Source organism: Triticum urartu, chromosome 5A, assembly GCF_056163025.1.
Source record: "Triticum urartu cultivar PI428250 chromosome 5A, HENAU_Tu73, whole genome shotgun sequence".
NCBI lineage: Eukaryota > Viridiplantae > Streptophyta > Magnoliopsida > Poales > Poaceae > Triticum > Triticum urartu.
In genome coordinates this window covers 265,603,187-265,618,041 of record NC_141877.1, presented here as the reverse complement: position 1 = coordinate 265,618,041, position 14,855 = coordinate 265,603,187, and positions in this window count along the sequence as shown.

The following is a 14,855-nucleotide window of genomic DNA, read 5'->3' as shown; positions in this document are numbered from 1 at the left end:
GGGAGAAAAGCAACCGTGAGTACTCATCCAAAGTACTCGCAAGCAAGGAGCTACACTACATATGTATGCATTGGTATCAAATGGAATGAGGGTATCATATGTGGACTGAACTACAGAATGCCGGAATAAGGGGGGATAGCTAATCCTTTCGAAGACTACGCTTCTGGTAACCTCCATCTTGCAGCAGGATAAGAGAGTAGATGGTAAGCTCACCAAGTAGCATCGTGTAGCATAATCCTAACCGATGATCCTCCCTTTGTCGCCCTGTGAGAGAGCGATCACCGGTTGTATATGGCCCTTGGAAGGGTGTGTTTTATTAAGTATCCGATTCTAGTTGTCATAAGGTCAAGGTACAACTCCGGGTCGTCCTTTTACCGAGGGACACGGCTATTCGAATAGATCAACTTCCCTGCAGGGGTGCACCACATTTCCCAACACGCTCGATCCCCTTTGTCCGGACACACTTTTTTGGGTCATGCCCGGCCTCAGAAGATCAACACGTCGCAGCCCTACCTAAGCACAACAGAGAGGTCAGCACGCCGGTCTAAATCCTATGGCGCAGGGGTCTGGGCCCATGGCCCATTGCACACCTGCATGTTGCGTACGCGTCCGGAGAGCAGACCTAGCAACCTCCATTACAAAGGAAGTTGTGTTACGCGGTCCAACCCGGCGCGTGCCGCTCCATCGCTGACGTCACGAAGGCTTCGGCTGATACCACGACATCAAGTGCACATAATTGTCCCCGCGTAGATGGTTAGTGCGTATAGGCCATTAGCCAGACTCAGATCAAATACCAAGATCTTGTTAAACGTGTTAAGTATCCGCGAACGCCGACCAGGGCCAGGCCCACCTCTCTCCTAGGTGGTCTCAACCTGCCCTGTCGCTCCGCCACAAGGTAACAGTCGGGGGGCCGTCGGGAACCCAGGCCCACCACTACCTGGGTGGAACCACCTGCCCCTTCATCCCCCATCTCCGAATAGTACCACAGGTAATGAAATAGTGTAAAGTATATAGTATATGCCCGTGATCACCTCCCGAAGTGATCACGGCCCGGTAGTATAGCATGGCAGACGGACAAGAGTGTAGGGCCACTGATGGAACACTAGCATCCTATACTAAGCAGGAGGATAGCAGGTAAAGGTAACAACAGTAGTAGCAAGGACAGGCTATGCAGTAGTATAGGATTAACGGAAAGCAGTAACATGCTACACTACTCTAATGCAAGCAGTATAGAGAAGAGTAGGCGATATCTGGTGATCATGGGGGGCTTGCCTGGTTGCTCTGGCAAGAGAGAGGGGTCGTCGTCGACGTAGTCGATCACAGGGGCAGCATCGGTCTCGGGGTCTACCGGAGAGAAGAGGGGGAAGAAACATTAAATATAAAGCAAACATAGCATCACAAAGCATAACGTGGCAATATGTTGTGCCGGGTGTGACCTAACGCATCGCTACACGATATAGGTGAAGGGGGAATTCAACCGGGAATGTATTCCCGGTTCCGGACCTGTGTCAGACAGATGACCAGAGGGGGGATGTTCCATGTTCTGATAGTTAGAGGCATCTAACAGGTAAACAGACCGCGTGTTCGGATTCGTCTCGTCGTTCTAAGCAACTTTCATGTATAAAACTTTTTCATCCGAGTTACAAATTATTTTATATAAATTTCTGAAGTTTAAGCAATATCCTAGATTTATTATTAAACAAAAATAGGGTTATTGCACCAGCATGATGTCATCATGACGTCATCAGTCAGCTGAGTTGACAATGGTCCACCCTGACGTGTGGGGCCGGTCAGTGCCCAGTCAGCAGTAGAGTCAGCAGTTGACCAGTCAATGTTGACTGGTCAACAGGGTCAGCGGGGCCCGCATGTCATTGTCTCTTACCTTTTAACAGGGTTTTTTTTAATTTAATTTATCCTAATTAGTAGGTGGGGCCCATGGGTCAATGGGGTTAGCAGGGGTTAATTATGTTAGTTTAGTGGGGATTATCCCCACTAACCGATAGTGGGGGGCACGCACTGGAGCCGAAGGCCCGGCGGGCACGGTCCGGAGCGGCGGCTGCGGGCAGGTGCGGCAGGGCGGCGGCCACGCCAACGACCGGAGGCAGACGCACGGCCAGGCGGCGGGGCAGCGAGTAATTGGGCGGCAGCGGGCGAGCGGCGACGGGCTTGCGCGCGTGGTCAGGCGAGGCGAGGCGCGGCCGGCGATGGCCTAGGCGTGGACGGGGCAGAGCAAGGCAGAGGCGAGCTCGGCCGATGGCGGCGGCAGCAGTGCGCAGCGGGCAACGAAGCGAGCAGCAGTGGCAGAAGTAGAGCAGCAGCGACAGTAGTGTGCGCGGGCAACGGCGAGCGCGGCGGGACGCGCGCGCGGACGGGTGACGGGGCTAGCAGGGCGCGCCGTGAACGCGGACGGGCGTGGGGTGGTCAGAGTGGTCTGCAGCAGCGACGGCGGCGAGCTTCGCGACTACCAGTGCTCGGGTTGGTGCGGCCGTTGTGAAGGAGCATGAGCTCGAGCGAACTAACGCAATAGAATTGGTATACGGGGACTAGCGAAGCTAGTGGACGCACGGGTGTGACCAAAAGGTCACCACCGTGACCCTGACGATGGCTTTGTGCGGCGACAGTGTGCGTGCATCTTGGAATTGATGGCTAGAGGTCAATTACGAGTAGGAGAGAGATAGGATATACAGAGAGGATCTCACAGCGACGCAGTAGGGAAAGCCACTGGGCTCGAGGAAGAGCCGGGGATGGCGAATCGGTGATGGAAGACGTCGTCCTGAGGTTGAAGAAGACGGCCAGATGGCGACTTTGTGGCACGAGGCAGCTCGAACCCATTCCCGTAGTTGACGAAGACGAGGATGGCACGACCTCTGGACATCCTCGCGAGGCTCAACGAGTGTAGTGGCCGCGGGTCGATGAGAGGGGGCATCGGCGGGTGCGGTTGCGGGTACTGCGAGGAAGAAAGCGGCGCGAGGGCGAGGGGCGAAGTGAGGTAGGGTTCGCCCGGGGGGTCGGGGAGGTCTTTATCTGTCACACGGAGTCGCGGGATGGGTGACGCGTGGACATCCACGACCATGGACGCAGCGGGTGCATCCAACACGCCCCCTGTGAGCAATAGGTTGAAGGAGGGAGGTGAGTTGGGTTGGGCCTGCACTGTTGACTCTAGGCCCAGTCCAACAAGTAAGCTTTCCATTTACATATTATTTTTATCTTTATTTCCGTTTTCCATTTTATCTCACTGTTTTGCATTTATTTGGGCTACCAAAAGACTTAAGTTAAATGTACAACTTAACACATAAATACTAGGTAATATTTTGAGTTAAACCACCAAGTTTCAAATATTTTTGAATTGTTAACATATTTATTTAAGTTGAGATTGTTCAATTAAAAGCTTTATGGTTCAATTAAAAATAGCTTAGGTGCATTTTATCATTCTGAAAAATGTGGATTCTTTCACGAAAATTTGTTAGTGAATATTTGCAACCTAACCCACATATTTATTTTGCCATTTGAAAACTTTATTTAGTTGACTTTAAATTAAATTTGAATTCGAATGGGATTTAAATCATTGCAAGATTGACAACAGTAATTGTGGTGATGTGGCATCATTAACAGAGGTTTAGTTTAGCGAAATTATCCGGGCGTCACAACAATCGTCCTATATATCAATCTTTACCTCTCGACCATTTTGAGACTCATTGTCATGTCTGTGATCTCATCTGAAACCCCAAACAACATTTGGTCACCAAATCGCATAACTTATATAATACAAAATCATCATCGAACGTTAAGCGTGCGGACCCTATGGGTTCGAGAACTATATAGACATGACCGAGAAACCTCTCCGTTCAATAACCAACAGCGGAACCTGGATGCTCATATTGGTTCCCACATATTCTATGAAGATCTTTATCGGTCGTACCGTAATGACAACATCCGTTATTCCATTTGTCATCAGTATGTTACTTGCCCGAGATTCGATCGTTGGTATCTTCATACCTAGTTCAATCTCGTTACCGGCAAGTCTCTTTACTCGTTCTGTAATACATCATCCTGTAACTAACTCATTAGTTACTTTGCTTGCAAGCCTTCTTATGATGTGCATTACCGAGAGGGCCCAGAGATACCTCTCCGATACTCGGAGTGACAAATCCTAATCTCGATCTATGCCAACCCAACAAACACCTTCGGAGATACCTATAGAGCATATTTACAATCACCCAGTTATGTTGTGACATTTGATAGAAGACAAGGTATTCCTCCGGTATCTGGGAGTTGCATAATCTCATAGTCGAAGGAATATGTATTTGATATGAAGAAAGCAATAGCAATAATACTGAACGATCAATATGCTAAGCTAACGGATGGGTCTTGTCCATCACATTATTCTCCTAATGATGTGATCCCGTTCATCAAATGACAACACATGCCTATGGTTAGGAAACTTAACCATCTTTGATTAACGAGCTAGTCTAGTAGAGGCTTACTAGGGACATGGTGTTTGTCTATGTATCCACACATGTATCACGTTTCCGGTTAATACAATTCTAGCATGAATAATAAACATTTATCATAATATAAGTAAATACAAAATAACAACTTTATTATTGCCTCTAGGGCATATTTCATTCAGTCTCCCACTTGCACTAGAGTCAATAATCTAGTCCACATTGCCATGTGATTCAACACCAATAGTTCACATCTTTATGTGATTAACACCCATAGTTCACATCGCCATGTGACTAACACCCAAAGGGTTTACTAGATTTAATAATCTAGTTCACATCGCTATGTGATTAACACCAAAAGAGTACTAAGGTGTGATCATGTTTTGCTTGTGAAAGACGTTTAGTCAACGGGTCTGCCACATTCAGATCCGTATGTATTTTCAAATTTCTATGTCTACAATGATCTTCATGGACCTACTCTAGCTAATTACTCCCACTTTCAATATGTATCCAGATCAAGACTCAGAGTCATCCAGATCGGTGTCAAAGCTTGCATCGACGTAACTCTTTATGACAAACTCTTTATCACCTCCATAACCGAGAAACATTTCCTTAGTCCTCTTTAGATACCTAAGGATAATTTTGACCTCTATCCAGTGATCTACTCTTGGATCACTGATGTCGCTTGAAGCTACGTCGGTATTTCCCCAAAGAGGAAGGGATGATGCAGCACATCGGCGGTAGGTATTTCCCTCAGATATGAAACCAAAGTTATTGAACCAGTAGGAGAAGCAAGCAACACAACGTAAACAGCCCCTGCACACAAATAACAACCACTCGCAACCCGACGTGTTAAAGGGGTTGTCAATCCCTTTCGGGTAACGGCGCCAGAAATGGCACATGGACGGGAAAAGGTTGTAAATATTGATAGATCGAACGCCAAATAAAATAAATTGCAGCAAGGTATTTTTGGGTTTTTGGTTTAAAAGTAAATAAAAAGTAGATCGCAAAGGCAAATATATGATAAAGAAGACCTGGGGGCCATAGGTTTCACTAGTGGCTTCTCTCGAGAAAAATAGCAAATAGTGGGTAAACAAATTACTGTTGCGCAATTGATAGAACCTCAAATAATTATGATGATATCCAGGCAATGATCATTACCTAGGCATCATGTCCATGATTAGTAGACCGACTCCTACCTGCATCTACTACTATTACTCCACACATCGACCGCTATCTAGCATGCATCTAGTGTATTAAGTTCATGGATCGAACCCACTACCAGGCACCTCTTCCCATTGCAAGATAAATAGATCAAGTTGGCCAAACAAAACCCAAATATCATAGAAGAAATACGAGGCTGTAAGAGATCATGCATAAACGAGATCAAAGAAACTCAAATACTTTCATGGATATAAAAAGATAGATCTGATCATAAACTCAAAGTTCATCGATCCCAACAAACACACCGCAAAAGAGTTACATCATATGGATCTCCAAGAGACCATTGTATTAAGAATCAAGAGAGAGAGATGAAGCCATCTAGCTACTAACTACGGACCCGAAGGTCTACAAGGACTACTGACGCATCATCAGAGAGGCACCAATGGAAGTGGTGAACCCCTCTGTGATGATGTCTAGATTGGATCTGGTGGTTCCGAACTCTGTGGCGGCTAGATGAATATTTCGTCGACTCCCCTAGGGTTTTGGGAATATTTGGGTATTTATAGAGCAAAGAGGCGGTCCGGGGGGCACCCGAGGTGGGCATAACCCACCAAGGTGTGTCTGGGCCTCCTGGCGCACCCTGGTGGGTTGTCCCCTCCTTAGGACTCCCCCCAGGTGCTTCCAGGGCCCAATATCTTCCTTCTGGTCCATAAAAATCTCTGTGAAGTTTTGTGGCATTTGGACTCTATTTGATATTGATTTTCTATGGTGTGAAAAACATGGAGAAAACAGCAACTGGCACTTGGCACTATGTCAATAGGTTAGTACCAAAAAAGTGATATAAAATGACTATAAAATGATTATAAAACATCCAAGATTGATAATAAAATAGCATGGAACAATCAAAAATTATAGATACGTTGGAGACGTATCAGCATCCCCAAGCTTAACTCCTACTCATCATCGAGTAGGTAAGTGATAAAAACAGAATTTTTTATGTGGAGTGTTGTTCGTCATGTCATATCATATTATTTTATTTATATCATGGAAATTTGGACTTTTATGTGATTCAAAGCAATAGTCTAGTTTTGACATAATAATTTAGATACTCAAGCATATCAACAAGCAACCATGTCTTTCAAAATATCAACGCTAAAATAAGTTATCCCTAGCCCATCATGCTCAAACATTGATCCATTCATGAAACACACTCGAATATTAACTACACCCAATGCTAAAGCACGATCATATTGCCTCCTAGTTGGTGCTTTTATAAGAGGAGATGGAGACTCAAAATAAAAATTGCATAAAGTAAAAGATAGGCCCTTCGCAGAGGGAAGTACGGATTTGTAGAGGTGCCAGAGCTCAAAGCGAAAAAATTGAGATAAAAACATTTTGGGAGGTGTATCCACCCCACCAACGAAAACGACTTAGAGTTCCCAGTACTTTCCATGCATAGATATATCATAGGCGGTTCCCAAACAGAAAATAAAGTTTATTCCTTTTTCCACCATAACTTTCACTTTCCATGGCTAGTCGTATCCACGGTTGCCCTCCATACCAACACTTTCCAAGGAATTTATTATTTGACAACATAAAGTAAATTCATTTGTTTTTTGCATTTCGGGACTGGGCATCCCTAATACCTTTGCCTTACTCTCATGCAATGACAAGTGAATAAACACTCATCTTGAGAATAACACATCTAGCATGGAAAATATTAGCCACCCCTCACCGCTCTGCGAGCGAAACAAACACACAAAAGAGAAGTTTATTTTGAAAATTAGAGATGGCACATGCAAATTTGCATAGAACGGCAAAAGAATACCGCATATAAGTAGATACAGTGGACTCATGTGGCAAAACTGGTTTAAAGGATTTTGGATGTACAAGTAGAGGTCATACTTAGTGCAAAATGAAGGCTAGCAAAAAGATTGGGAAGCGACCAACCAAGAAACGAATAATCTCATAAGCAAGCATTAAGCATAATTAACACCGAATAATGCACCACAAGTAGGATATAATTTTCATTGCATGATTATTGACTTTCGTGCATGCATAGGGAATCACAAACCTTAACCAATGTTCTTACTAAAGCATAATTACTCATCAAGATGACTCACATATCACATCATCATATCTCAAAACTATTACTAAGAATCAAGCTTATTTTGTCCAATGATCTTCATGACATTTTTTTCTCTTTTTTTATTTATCCTTCTTGGATATCTATCACTTTGCAACAAATTTTCATGTGTTGCTTTTCATAAGCTCAAACAAATATAAATCATGAGCATAACAAATTTTCTTTCTCTCAAAATAATTTAAGTGAAGCAAGAGAGAATTTCTTCAAAATTTTACTAACTCTCAAATAAATCTAAGTGAAGCAAGAGATCATTTCTTCAAAAACAACAAAGCACACCATGCTCAAAAATATATAAGTGAAGCACTAGAGTAAGTCCATTGCTCATAAACAGTTTAAGTGAAGCATAGAGAGCAATTCTAACAAGTCAAGATATAATTTTGGCTCTCTAAAATAGGTGTGTCCAGCAAGGATTGATGACTTAAAGCACAAAATAAAACAAGCAAAGGCACATATCATACAAGACGCTCCAAGCAAAACACATATCATGTGACGAATAAAAACATAGTCTCGAGTAAAATATCGATAGTTGTTGGAAGAAAGTGGGGATGCCACTCAGGGGCATCCCCAAGCTTAGTTGGTTTATCATTCTTGGATAATAGCTTGGGATGTTGGGGCATCCCCAAGCTTAGGCTCTTACATCCTTCCTTCATCCATCGTAAGATAACCCAAAACTTGAAAACTTCAATCACACAAAACTCAACAAAGCCTTCGTGAGATCCGTTAGTATAAGAATAGTAAATCATTACTATAAGTGTTGTATCAAACCAATTCATATTTAGTTTTTGTATATTATGTACTGTATTCCAACTTTTCTATGGCAAAAACTCATCAAAGAAAACCATGGAGCCATCAAAATAAGCACACAACACAAAGAAAATAGAATCTGTCAAAACAGAACAGTCTGTAGCAATCTGACTATTTCGAATACTTCTGTAACTCCAAAACTCTAAAAAATTGGGACGACCTGAGAAATTTGTATATTGATCTACTGCAATTGGAATGGGTATTTTATTGCTCTCTGGTAAAAAAATAAAAATTAATTTCGTGAGCGCAAAACTTTCTGTTTTTTCAGCAAAATGAAACAACTATTGCCTAAGAAGATCCTAAAGGATTTACTTGGCACAAACACTAATTGAAACACAAAACACACAATCATAACAGCAGCATAATTGTGCTAACATTCAAGAACAGGAAGCAAAAAGCAAAAATAAATTTTATTCATTGGGTTGCCTCCCAACAAGCGCTATAGTTTTACACCCTTAGCTAGGCATAAAGCAAGGATCTACGTTTTCATCTTTGTCCAACTCTTCAATCAAACACTTAGAATCCTTCAAAGATTTAGCATAAAGACTTTCAATAACAACACTCCTAGAAATAAATTCAAAGATTTCATTCTTGCAAAAAGGATCTCTTATCACTTCAACAAAATCAGGGTGGATACTAATCATCTTAAGATCTCCTTTATTGCTATCACTAGAAGTTCCACCCTTGTTTCTGGGTCTCCTATTCTTTATGGGAGTTTCCTCAATAATTTTAGTGGTAGTAAAATCCATGCTTAGATTACTAAAGATTTCTTCCAATTTATCGATCCGAGATGGACTTTCTTCTATTCTTTCATGGATTAAGGTACCCCTCTCTTTTAACAACTTAAAAATTTCGCCCGCTTTTGACCCAAGATTACTAGCAAAATTATGCATCTTTTTATGTATAATTTCCGTATGATCTTCAGTGAGCATTTCCTTTTCGATGGCATCTAGTCTTTCCATAACATGCTCAAGAGTCAAAATTGTTTCATTAACCATAAGAGGTGGTGAGCCCACTAAATTTCCCATAGCATTAAGAGCATCAAAAGGAGGACCCACTAAGAAATTTCCACCGGTAATCGTATCAAGGACAAATCTATACCAAGTGGTGATGCCAACATAAAAACAATGTAGAAGCACAATGGTAGATTGCTTACGGATAGATCTATTATGAGCATTGCAAATTCTATACCAAGCATCTTTTAAACTTTCTCCTCCCCTTTATTTAAAGTTGAGAACCTCGTTCTCGGGAGTGCAAGCAATAGAGGAGGAATTATCCATAACGGCAAACAAGATCTCACACACAAAAACAGATCTGGCAAGAAAATGGTGAAGGAAAAGAGAGGTGAATAAACGGTAAATTTTTGTGAAGTGGGGGAGAGGAAAACGAGAGGCAAATGGAAAATAATGTAAATTGCAAGGAGATGAGATTTGTTATTAGGAACCTAGTTATGTTGAAGATCCTCCCCAGCAAAAGCACCAGAAATTCCTTTTGATGTCGTTTGAAGCTACGTCGGTATTTCGCCAAAGAGGAAGGGATGATGCAACATAGCGGTGGTAGGTATTTCCCTCAGATATGAAACCAAGGTTATCGCACTGGTAGGAGAACCAAGCAACACAATGTAAACAGCCCCTGCACACAAATAACAACCGCTCGCAACTCGACATATTAAAGGGGTTGTCAATCCCTTTCGGGTAATGGCGCCAAAAATGGCACGTCGATGGGAGAAGGTTGTAAATATTGATAGATCGAACGCCAAATAAAATAAACTGCAGCAAGGTATTTTTGGGTTTTTGGTTTAATAGATCTGAAAATAAAAGCAAATAAAAAGTAGATCGCAAAGGAAAATATATGAGAAAGAAGACTCAGGGGCCGTAGGTTTCACTAGTGGCTTCTCTCGAGAAAAATAGCAAACGGTGGGTAAACAAATTACTGTTGGGCAATTGATAGAACCTCAAATAATTATGATGATCTCCAGGCAATGATCATTACATAGGAATCACGTCCAAGATTAGTACACCGACTCCTGCCTGCATCTACTACTATTACTCCACACATCAACCGCTATCCAGCATGCATCTAGCGTATTAAGTTCATGGAAAAATGAAGTAATGCAATAAGAATGATGAGATGATGTAGACAAGATCCGTTTATCTATGGCGGTAGATATAGAATCCATATTTTTATCCTTAGTAGCAACGATACATACCTGTTGGTTCCTTTTCTATCACTGGGTCAAGCACCATAAGATCGAACCCACTACCGGGCACCTCTTCCCATTGCAAGATAAATAGATCAAGTTGGCCAAACAAAACCCAAATATTGCAGAAGAAATACGAGGCTATAAGAGATCATGCATAAAGAGATCAAAAAATCAAATACTTTCACGGATATAAAAAGATAGATCTGATCATAAACTCAAAGTTCACTGATCCCAACAAACACACTGCAAAAGAGTTAAATCATATGGATCTCCAAGAGACCATTGCATTGAGAATCAAGAGAGAGAGAGATGAAGCCATCTAGCTACTAACTACGGACCTGAAGGTCTACAAAGGACTACTCGCGCATCATCAGAGACGCACCAAAGGAAGTGGTGAACCCCTCCGTGATGGTGTCTAGATTGGATCTAGTGGTTCTGGACTCTGCGGCGGCTGGATGAATATTTCGTCGACTCCCCTAGGGTTTTGGGAATATTTGGGTATTTATAGAGCAAAGAGGCGGTCCGGGGCCACCCGAGGTGGGCACAAGCCACCAGGCCATGCCTGGGCCTCCTGGCACGCCCTGGTGGGTTGTCCCCTCCTCGGGACTCCCCCAGGTGCTTCCAGGGCCCAATATCTTCCTTCTAATCCATAAAAAATCTCCGTAAAGTTTCGTAGCATTTGGACTCCGTCTGATATTGATTTTCTGCGATGTAAAAAACATGGAAAAACAGCAACTGGCACTTGGCACTATGTCAATAGGTTAGTACCAAAAATTGATATAAAATGATTATAAAACCTCCAAGATTGATAATAAAATAGCATGGAACAATAAAAAAATATAGATACGTTGGAGACGTATCAATCGCTATTGTACCCCCTTGCCAAACTCATGGCAAGGCACACAATAGGTCTGGTATGCAGAATGGCATACTTTATAGAACTATGACTGAGGCATATGGAATGACTTTCATTCTCTCTATATATTCTGTCGTGGTCGGTTTTTGAGTCTTACTCAACTTCACACCTTGTAACACAGGCAAGAACCCTTTCTTTGACTGATCCATTTTGAACTACTTCAAAACTTTATCAAGTAATGTGCTTTGTGAAAGTCCTATCAAGCGTCTTGATCTATCTCTATAGATCTTGATGCCCAATATATAAGCAGCTTCATCGAGGTCTTTCATTGAAAAATTATTATTCAAGTATCCTTTTATGCTATCTAGGAATTCTATATCATTCCCAATCAACAATATGTCATCCACATAAAATATCAGGAATGCTACAGAGCTCCCACTCACTTTCTTGTAAATACAGGCTTCTCCAAAAGTTTGTATAGAACCATATGCTTTGATCACCTCATCAAAGCATATATTCCAACTCCGAGATGCTTGTACCAACCTATAAATGGATCGTTAGAGCTTGCACACTTTGTTAGCACCTTTAGGATCAACAAAACCTTTTGGTTGCATCATATACAACTCTTCTTTAAGAAATCCATTAAGGAATGCAGTTTTGACGTCCATTTTCCATATTTCATAATCATAAAATGCGGCAATTGCTAACATGATTCGGACAGACTTAAGCATCGCTACGGGTGAGGAAGTCTCATTGTAATCAACTCCTTGAACTTGTCGAAAAGCTTTTGCGACAAGTCGAGCTTTGTAGACAGTAACATTACCATTAGCGTCGGTATTCTTCTTGAAGATCCATTTATTATCTATGGCTTGCCGATCATCGGGCAAGTCAACCAAAGTCCATACTTTGTTCTCATACATGGATCCTATCTCAGATTTCATGGCCTCAAGCCATTTTGCGGAATCTGGGCTCATCATAGCTTCTTCATAGTTCATAGGTTCATCATGGTCTAGTAACATGACTTCCAGAACATGATTACCGTACCACTCTAGTGCGGAACATGCTCTGGTTGACCTACAAGGTTCAGTAGCAACTTCATCTGAAGTTTCATGATCATTATCATTAGCTTCCTCTCTAGTTGGTGTAGGCATCACGGGGACGGTTTTCTGTGATGAGCTACTTTCCAATTCGAGAGAAGGTGTAGTTACCTCACCAAGTTCTACTTTCCTCCCACTCACTTCTTTCGAGAGAAACTCCTTCTCTAGAAAGATTCCATTCTAAGCAACTAAGATCTTGCCTTTGCATCTATGGTAGAAGGTGTGCCCAATTTGTTTCTTTAGGGTATCCTATGAAGACGCACTTCTCCGATTTGGGTTCGAACTTATCAGGATGAAGCCTTTTGACATAAGTTTTGCAACCCCAAACTTTAAGAAACGATGGCTTAGGTTTCTTGCCAAACCACAGTTCATACAGTGTCGTCTCAAAGGATTTAGATGGTGCCCTATTTAACGTGAATTTAGTTGTCTCTAATGCATAACCCCAAAACGATAGTGGTAAATCGCTAAGAGAAGTCATAGATCGCACCATATCTAATAAAGTATGGTTATGACGTTCGAACACACCATTACGCTGTGGTGCTCCAGGTGGCGTGAGTTGTGAAACTATTCCACACCGTGGTTAAAAAATAAATGAAGGCCAAACTCGTAACTCAAATATCCCCCTGTGCGATCAGATCATAGAAACTTTATTTTCTTGTTACGATAATTCTCCACTTCACTCTAAAATTCTTTGAACTATTCCACACCATTATGTTGTATATATATATATACATATATGCTCAGATCATCTGTGAAGGTCATAAAATAATGATACCCGCCGCGAGCCTCAACACTCATCGGACCACATACATCGGTATGTATTATTTCCAATAAGTCATTAGCTCGCTCCAATGTTCTGGAGAACGGAATTTTAGTCATCTTGCCCATGAGGCATGGTTCGCAAGTATCAAATGATTCATAATCAAGTGATTCCAAAAGCCCATCTTCATGGAGTTTCTTCATGTGTTTTACACCAATGTGACCTAAATGGCAGTGCCACAAATATGTTGCACTATCATTATCAACTTTGCATCTTTTGGCATCAATATTATGAATATGTGTATCACTACAATCGAGATTCAATAAACCATTTATATTGAGTGTATGACCATAGAAGGTTTTATTCATGTAAACATAACAACAATTATTCTTTGAATTAAATGAATAACTGTATTGCAATAAACATGATCCAATCATATTTATGCTAAACTCAAACACCAAATAACATTTATTTTAGGTTCAATACTAATGCCGAAGGTAAAGGGAGTGTGCGATGGTGATATTATCAACCTTGGAATCACTTCCAACACACATTTTCACCTCGCCCTTAACTAGTATCTGTTCATTTTGCAACTCCTGTTTCGAGTTACAAATCTTAGCAACTGAACTGGTATCAAATACCCAGGGGCTACAATGAACACTAGTAAAGTACACATCAATAACATGTATATCAAATATACCTTTGTTCACTTTGCCATCCTTCTTATCCATCAAGTTTTTTGGGGCAGATTCGCTTCCAGTGACCATTTCCTTTGCAGTAGAAGCACTCAGTTTTAGGTTTGGGTCTAGCTTTGGGCTTCTTCACGGGAGTGGAAACTTGCTTGCCATTCGTCTTGAAGTTCCCTTTCTTTCCCTTTCCTTTTTTTCTTGAAACTAGTGGTCTTGTTAATCATCAAAACCTGATGCTATTTCTTGATTTCTACCTTCTCCAATTTTAGCATCGCGTAGAGCTTGGGAATCATTTTTGGTTATCCCTTGCATATTATAGTTCATCACAAAGTTCTAGTAACTTGGTGATAGTGACTAGAGAACTCTGTCAATCACTATCTTATCTGGAAGATTAACTCCCACTTGATTCAAGCGATTGTAGTACCCAGACATTCTGAGCACATGCTCACTAGCTGAGCTATTCTCCTCCATCTTGTAGGCAAAGTACTTGTCAGAGGTCTCATACCTCTTAACACGGGCATGACTCTGAAATATTATTTTCAACTCTTGGAACATCTCATATGCTCCATGGCATTCAAAACATTTTTGAAGTCCCGGTTCTAAGCCGTAAAGCATGGTGCACTAAACTATCAAGTAGTCATCATACCGAGCTTATCAAACGTTCATAACGTCTGCATCTGCTCCTGCAATA